Raw genomic sequence first — 9,109 nt, forward strand, 5'->3', positions numbered from 1 at the left:
ATGGATATGGGTCACTACACCTTGGCTCACTGCTCGCCCCTAGCTCACCTGTATGCATTTTCTCTGGATTTGGCCACTTTTATGTTAAGCTACCCTTCACTAGAGGAACAATGAAGAAAAATATTTTACCTTGTTTTGATTGCCAATTTCTTGTAGACATTTTTTTTTGGCCTGGATCATCTCCTTGGTTAGAAACATCCTTTATCAATTCAAAAATAATTTTACACAGTTTTTTTAGATTATTTTGGGCATTTTTGTCTTTAATTAGATAATGTATAGTGAAAAGAGACAAGAAAGATTGAGGAGAGAGAGTGGGGATGACATGTGACAAAGGTCCTGGGCTGGATTCAAACCCAGGACCGCGCGGCTACATGGCATGCACCCTAGACCACTGATCCAGCCAGACACCCCAATAATTTTACACAATTACAATTACAATTACAATTTCCCATTTGGCAGACGTTTTTATCCAAAGCGACGAACCAAATGAAACCAAATGTCTGTGTTCACTTGTTTGATCATTTAAAGTTGAATTACAAAAAGAATATACAAGTCAAACTCCTCTGTTCTCATAATTCATCTAGGGGCCATTAGATAGAAGTTAGTTCTGACCCATGCTAAGAAGCTACAGAAAACACACGCATGCACACACGCACACGCACACACACACACACACACACACACACACACACACACACAGGTTGAGTGGTCTACTTTGTCATGCCTGAGGAGGCCTGAATGTTTTCCTGGTCATTTATCAAGCTAACAAGCTAACAATGCTTCAACCTAATAATAAGCTAACAACACGCTAATTAGTTAACAAGGTCAGTGTCTCCCCAAGGCACTGTCTGCTGTAGCCAATTAGTTGCTACCCACCAGGATATTAGATGACTGCTGGTTTTGACTAAGTGGTTGGTGGCCAGGTAAATTTCCCTGTAATCAGTTGGCTACAATGCTATTGTAATTATTGGTCCTGAAAAACGTTTCCCAATAGGCCAGTTAGCTGCTAGCCATTGTAACTGGAATTAGTTGTTTTTATAGTTCTTTCAGTCACTGACAGACAGTTAGGCCAGGTTACCAGAGACAGACAGTATTATGAATGCAATTTGTACCCTTTCTCTAGAACTGGCTAGTCATTCAATGTTTGTATCTTTTATGAGATATCAGTGACTCAATGTGAAAAGATTTGTTCAATTGATTCTTTCGTTCATTTGATTCAGTTGGCCATTATGTGCGGTGAGAGAGGGAAGACTTCCAGTGAACATGAGTCGAAAGAGTGGGTTGGCTCCACATGATTCTTGTTCGCTCTATGTACTGTATACACTTATGAGAGTTGTGAACAATGCAATGTCTACTCAGTACCGCTAGAGTGCAGCCTACACTCATGAAAGTGGATAAGAGTGTCTTTCAATGAATGACAACCTTGTCAACTGATGACATCCAAGATGGCGCCGTACTATGGCGACTCACTACGAGCTGCTCTCTTTCTTTGCACAAAACACGTCTTGCACAATTGTCTATGACCGCCAGACTTTACTGGACACAAGATTAGACGTTCCCAGCAGCTGGAAGCCGCTGGACTTACCGAAAGAGATTGCCTACAACAAACAGGTACCACCATGGAGTAATGGCCGCAGACAGTGATGCGGGAGACGAGGTAAACGAGGTGGCGTCCTGGTGAGGTTACGACGGCGTCCCACTCGGCCCCCGATTCCCAGCATACTGCTGGCCAACGTCCAGTCCCTCGACAACAAGCTGGATGAACTTCAGTGCCGAATCAGCTCTCAAAGGGACATGAAGGACTGTTGTGTGTTCTGCTTTACAGAGACTTGCCTGGGCCCTAATACACCTGATAGGGCTATACAACCGGAGGGTTTTTCTGTGCACCGCACGGACCGTTCCATGACGATTACTGGCAAGGCAAAGGGAGGTGGTGTATGCTTCTTTATTAACAATTCATGGTGCACTGACGTGGAAATAGTCTCTCAGTCCTGTTCACCAGTGTTGGAACAACTAACAATAAGGTGCAGACCATTCTATCTCCCAAGGGAATTCTCCTGCGTGTTGTTAACTGCTGTCTATATACCGCCGCAAGCTAATGCAGCTGCGGCGCCGGACGAACTGTATGGAGCCATTAGCAGGCAGGAGAACTTGCACCCTGAGGCCATTTCAATTGTGGCGGGGGACTTTAACCACTGTAACCTGAAATCTGTGCTACCAAAATTTTACCAACATGTCAACTGCCCAACCAGAGGCAATAAGACTCTCGACCACGACCTCACTTTGGGAAATCCGACCACCTGTCAGTGCTCTTGCTTCTCGCCTACAAGCAGAAAGTGAAGTGCGCGCAGCCCACTGTGAGGACAGTACAGTGCTGGACTACAGAACACGAATCCAAACTTCAGGGATGCTTTGAATCAACAGACTGGTCAATCTTTAAGGATTCAGCCTCAACTGTATCGGTACAGATTTGTGTTTCCAGTACGGATTACTTGCTTCTATCCCAACCAGAAGCCTTGGATTAACAGCGACATTTGCCTGAGGTTGAGGGAGTGCACCACTGCTTTTAAATCGGGGGACAAGGACTGCTACAAAAATTCCAGGTATGACCTACGGAGAGCCATCAAAGCCGCTAAAAGACAATATAGGGACAAACTGGAAAATAACAGTGGCTGTGACTCGCGGCGCATGTGGAGGGGACTGCAGGCGATTACGGACTACAAATCTAAGCCCAGTGTGGCTACCAACACCTCTGCCTCTCTCCCGGACGAGCTTAACAACTTTTATGCCCGCTTTGAAGCTCACAACTTGGACCCAGTGACAGCAGCACAGTGCCCACCCGATGTAGTGGATCTACAGGTGACAGAGGCTGACGTGAGTAAAACTTTTAAAAGGGTTAAGGTGCGTAAAGCTGCTGGCCCAGACGGCATCCCTTCCTGTGTCCTCAAGACATGCTACACTCAGCTATCTCAGGTTTTTACTGACATTTGTAACCTGTCCTTGTCATTGTGTGTGGTTCCATTGTGTTTTAAGGAAACCACCATTGTGCTTGCCTTAATGATTATCGACCTGTTGCTTTGACCTCTGTTATTATGAAGTGCCTGGAAAGATTGGTTATATCATATATAAAATGTAACATTCCTGCTACCCTTGACCCATTACAGTTTGCCTACTGTTCTAATAGATCTGTAGATGACACTATCTCACTTGCTCTGCATACTGCTTTAGTACACCTTGAAAAGAAAAATACCTGTCAGAATGTTGTTTATTGATTATAGCTCTGCTTTTAATACAATTGTACCATCCAAACTGGTGTTGAAACTCAGAGGTCTTGGTCTGGGCAACTCTATCTGTAATTGGCTATTTGATTTCCTGACAGGCAGGCCCCAGACTGTGAGAATAGGTAAAACACACTCATCTACATTAGTTCTTAGGATTGGCTGCTGTCTCAGTCCCCTATTGTACAGTCTGTTTACACACGACTGTGTGTAAACAGACAGCATCATAAAATTTGCAGATGACACCACAGTGATTGGACTAATAAGCGACAGTGATGAGAGGGCCTATAGGAGGGAAGTGGAAGATCTAACCATATGGTGCCATGATAACAACCTCTCTCTAAATGTCAATAAGACAAAAGAAATCATTGTTGACTTCAGAAAGATCAGAGAAAATCACATTCCTATTTCCATCAATGGGTCATCTGTTGAAATTGTTGATAGTTTTAGATTTCTTGGTATACACATCGCAGACACCATCACATGGTCTCTTAACACCAATTGCATCCTCAAGAAAGCACAGCAGAGACTGTACTTTCTGCGGCGTCTCAAGAGTTTTGGCATGAGTACCAAAGCTCTTGTGAACTTTTATCGCTGTACCATAGAGAGTGTTCTGACAGGCTGTATCACAGTGTGGTTTGGCAACCTGACTGCTCAGGACTGCAGACTGCTACAAAGGACTGTAAAGACAGCAGCAAAAATCATTGGCACAGAACTACCACAACTTCATAACATCTACACCACTCGCTGCAAAAGGAAAGCCCAAAACATCATTAAGGACACCAGCCACCCCGCTCATGTTCTGTTCTCGCTCCTTCCATCTAAAAAACGTTACCGAGCATCAAATCACACACCACCCATCTCAACAGTTTCTTTCCACAGGCAGTTAGGTTGCTGAACAGCTGACGCACCCATATGCACCGCACACTGTTGCTGTATAATATGTAATGTTATCGTGTACTGTATATTGTGTATATAATGTATACATATGAGTGCATTGTGTACATAGTTTATGTAGGTCTGTAGTGTCTTTCTCTTTTTTGTTGGCTTTGTGATGTTGTGCCCTTTGTTAAGGCAGAGAGAGCCAGAGCACAAGTATTTCATTGTATTTTAATATACATGACAATAAAGTTGAAAGTTGAGTTGAAAGTTGAACTCAATGACTGAGAACCGTGTCTTAGAAAAAGCAAGCGCATTTATTTCTTGCACATCGCTCATCAACCTATATAACATTACAAAAGTAGGTACAAACAAACAACTAAACTAAAATAAATAGTCTAGGCCAAACAAAAAACAACACAGGAAGAAGACAAGATGGCTGCTGTGAGTAACAAAGGCTGAGGCAGCTCAACCAGCTCGTCCCAAATTTAACATATTGGCTGGGAAAATGATGCTCCATTCGGTTTGAATGTGGTGTCATTCAACAAGATAACAACGCCGATTGCATATTAAGAAGAGGAAGATTAACTAGTTCAAGCTTAAAACAAAAGGTGAGCCTTATCTGGCGGGCCTTTGCCATTGTTTGTTTGCAGACGCCGTGTACACTACACTTACTGCTGTGCCGTAAAAGTTTCGAGTTTTTGGACTATTGAAATCTGGAACAATGCCCAAAAGTGGACAGCGGGATTCTAAGCGAGTCCGAAGCATTTTGACCTCAAGTGACTCGGATGAAAATGTTCCTTTTACTGCTGAGGACCGGGAGATGCTGCATGTTATCTCTGACCAACTTCAAAAACTGGACATCCTAAAGGATTTAAAGTCTGATGTCTCTGAACTAAAACAATCTGTGGAGTACACCAACGCTCTCATGGAAGAACTTAAGAACAAAAATCGCTGAAGGAAGACGTTGCTAATTTGGAAAATGTAACAACAACCTTGGCGAATGAAAATGCAAAACTCAAAATGACGCTGTTGGACCTCCAGTGTAGAAGTATGAGGGACAACCTACTAATTATGGGAATAGAAGAAAGAGAGAAGGAAACTTACGAAATGTCGGAGGCCCTTGCGAGGGCATTCATGCAGGAGCGACTTGGAATTCCGGAGGAAGATGTTAAAAAGATCCAGCTGGAACGAGTACACAGGCTTGGGCAACGTAAAGAACAAGGTAAACCAAGACCTCTTGTTGTTAAATTTACCAGTTCCAAACGTAAGGATCAAGTCCTGGGTCTCAGCAAAAAACTGAAGGGTACAAGTTTCTATATGAGTAATCAATATCCAGCAGAAGTGGTTGAGAAGCGGCGCAAGCTCATTCCAATTATGAACTCCTTGAAACAGAAGGGACAAAAAGCTCGCCTGGTGGTTGATAAACTCTATGTGAACGGCAAACTTTACAGAGGTGACGGACAATAACCGGTGTAACAACAATACAGGGAAGTTGAGGGGCTATGATGCAACCGTTCTAATGTGTTTTAGGATTGGTTAGAAAAGTTGTTTATACACCATCTCCAGAGTAATGCAACCACATGGTGAAAACTGTCTTGGGGGTATGTTCAAGACTGTACTGGATGAAAGGTTTGATTTGGATGCTTCATCTCTCTATTTCATCCACTCAATTTTTTGTTAATTGTTGGAGCTTTAGTTTTATATTGGGACTGAGAAAAGGCAGTTAACCCATGGGAAAGTGGACTGCATTGGTTTTATATTATGTGTTTTGTGTTAATGTTTTTGTCGTTGATATTTCATGTTGGTGCTTCAGGCTCAACCATAAGGAAGAACTTGAATTTTTGTTTTTTTTGTTTTGTTTTGTTTGTATTTCTTTTGGATTAATAAAGACAAGTTAGAGCATTAGCACTTAATGAGTTAGCATGGCTAATGAAGAAACAGGAATTGCCAGCTATAATTGTAATGGTCTGGCAGATCGTAAAAAACGGCGTACTATTTTTTCATGGCTTAAGGAAAAAAAGCAACATATTTTTTGCCTCCAAGAAACTCATTCTACTGAGATAGATGAAATAAGTTGGAAAAAAGAGTGGGATGGTCCAATTTATTTTTCACATGGTCAGAGAAATTCAAAAGGTGTTATAATTCTTTTCAAGAAGCAATTTAATTTTCAGTTGTGTTCCATATGCACAGATTCAGAGGGGAGATGGTTACTTTTAAATGTAATAATTCAAGGAGAAAAACTGTGCATTTTGAACCTGTATGGACCTAATATAGATGACCCCAAATTTTTTGATGAAATATTTAATAAGTTGCAGGATATAGAGGGGAAAATTATTATGGTGGGTGACTTTAACATTGCTTTAAACAGCACGGTAGATCGAAAAGGAAGTCCTCCAATTAACTCTCACCCACATGCCCTTAGGAAGATTTATGATCTTATGGATGCTTTAGATTTAGTTGATATTTGGAGATTTAAAAATCCAAATTTGATTAGATACACTTGGAGAAGGCAAAACCAGGCGAGTAGAATTTTTATTTATTTTTTTTCCTTTTCTCTTATATCCAAAGTAATTGGTGTATCAATAGAGGATAAACTACGGTCTGATCATAATTCTATTGGATTAAATCTTTCAGTACTGGAAAATGTACGTGGACCAGGATATTGGAAGTTTAATCAGAGTCTTCTCCAAGATGAGGAATTTGTTGGCAAAACTAATAGATTCATTAATGATTTTTTTGTACATAATATTGGTACAGCAAATCCTTCATTAATCTGGGAAGCATTCAAAAGTAGTTTTAGAGGACATGCAATTGCTTACTCTTCTTGGAAAAAAACCCAAATGAAATTGAAAGAAAAAACTTTAACAGCAGAAGTAGAGCAGCTGATTCTAAATATTGATAATTCGGCTGATGCATCTAGAGATCAGCTAAATGATTTGAAAAATAAACAAAATGAATTATATGATTTAGTGGAAAATCGCATGCTAAAAAGTTACGATTATAAAAGGGCAGAGTGGATGGAGAAAGGGGAAAAATGTTCAAAACTTTTCTTGAGCCTTCAACATAGAAATCATTCTAAAAAAATATTTTCCAAATTAATTTCGAATAATAGAGAAGTATTGTTTACACAGACAGATATTTTGAATGAGATAGAAAATTATTTTGCTAAGATATTTTCATCTCAGTCATCACCTCTGCTCAGCTCTCAAAACTTTTTTCCACAAAATTATGAAAGAAAGTTAACTTCTATGCAGAAACAGTCATGTGAGGGTCTGATTACAGAGGAGGCACTTTTTTCTGTTGTAATGGCCTTTAAACCAGGGAAAACACCTGGAATAGATGGAATACCCATTGAGGTCTATCAAAAATTCTTTGATTTGGTTAAAGAACCTTTGCTTTCTTGTTTTAATTTCTCTTATAGTGCTGGGTATTTGTCTGACTCTCAGAAAGAAGGCCTTATCTCCTTGTTACTCAAGCAGGAACCCAGTGGCCAATTCAAGGACCCTGTGAATCTTAAGAATTGGAGACCAGTAACACTTCAATGTTATGATGCTAAGATACTCGCTAAATGTATAGCTCATAGACTGAATAGACTGAGTGTGCTGACAAGCATTACTCATCAAGATCAATTGGGATTTCTGCAGGGTTGTTATATTGGTAATAATATCAGACAGTTGTTGGAGATTATTGAAAATTATGAGTTGAATAACAAAACTGGGTTAATTTTTATTGCTGATTTGGAGAAAGCCTTTGATAAGGTTCGCTTAGATTTTATTTTTAACAGTTTAGGCTTTTTTAATTTTGGTAAATCCTTAATTAATTGGGTTAGAGTATTATATAATGACACCAGTTGTAGGATTATTAACAATGGTTATATTTCTAAGTCGGTGCCCTTATCAAGAGGAGTCAAACAAGGATGCCCTTTGTCACCATATTTATTTATAATTGCAATGGAAATACTAGCCATTAAAGTGAGGTCTAACGTGGACATAGAGGGGCTTGAAGTTGAGAATATGCAAACAAAAATGTCAATGTATGCAGATGACACTAGTTTCCTACTAAGTCCAAAACCTTCTTGTCTGCAAACTCTTCTTGAACTTTTGGAACTTTTTTCAGTTTTCTGGTTTGAAACTAAATTATGAAAAATGTAAAATTCTTAAGATTGGGGGACTGAAAGGTACAAATTATAAAATGCCATGTAAATTATCGATTAGCTGGACTGATGGGCCAGTTAATGTTTTAGGTATTGTGATTCCAGAGAATTTAGAAGACCTTTGTACAATAAATTACAATAATAAGTTGAGAAAGATGGATAAGATTCTACAACCATGGAAGGGAAAAACATTAACACTCTTTGGGAAAATTTCCCTAGTTAATTTCTTGGTTGTACCGCAATTTATTTATATTTTTATGTCTCTCCCAATTCCATCACAGTCCTTCAAGTTTTATGAACAAAAGATTTTTGAGTTTCTCTGGAGTAACAAACAAAAGAGGAGTTCTTTATAATAGTTATGAACATGGTGGGTTAAAACTATTACATTTGGAGGCCCTATGTTTCTCTTTGAAAGCCTCCTGTGTTCAAAAATTATACTTGAATGAAGACTGGTATTCATGTAAGTTACTGGAGAGTACCCATCTATTGTTTCAAAAAGGATTATACCCCTTCCTACAGATTCAGCCAGCTCATATACACTGTGTGAATAATTTGATTGGAAATGTATCCATGTTTTTAAAGGAAGCAATTCAGTGCTGGCTGTGTTTTCAGTTTCATCCTCCAGAAAATCGGGATGGAATCCTACAGCAAATAATATGGTTAAACTCTAACATATTAATTGAAGGGAAACTGATATTTTGGAAGAATGTATTTGATCATGGTGTTTGGTTTATAAATGATATTGTGTGTGAAGATGGAAAACTTATGAGGTATAACCAGTTCACTGAAACGTATG

Source organism: Centroberyx gerrardi, chromosome 4 (assembly GCF_048128805.1).
Source record: "Centroberyx gerrardi isolate f3 chromosome 4, fCenGer3.hap1.cur.20231027, whole genome shotgun sequence".
Lineage (NCBI taxonomy): Eukaryota > Metazoa > Chordata > Actinopteri > Beryciformes > Berycidae > Centroberyx > Centroberyx gerrardi.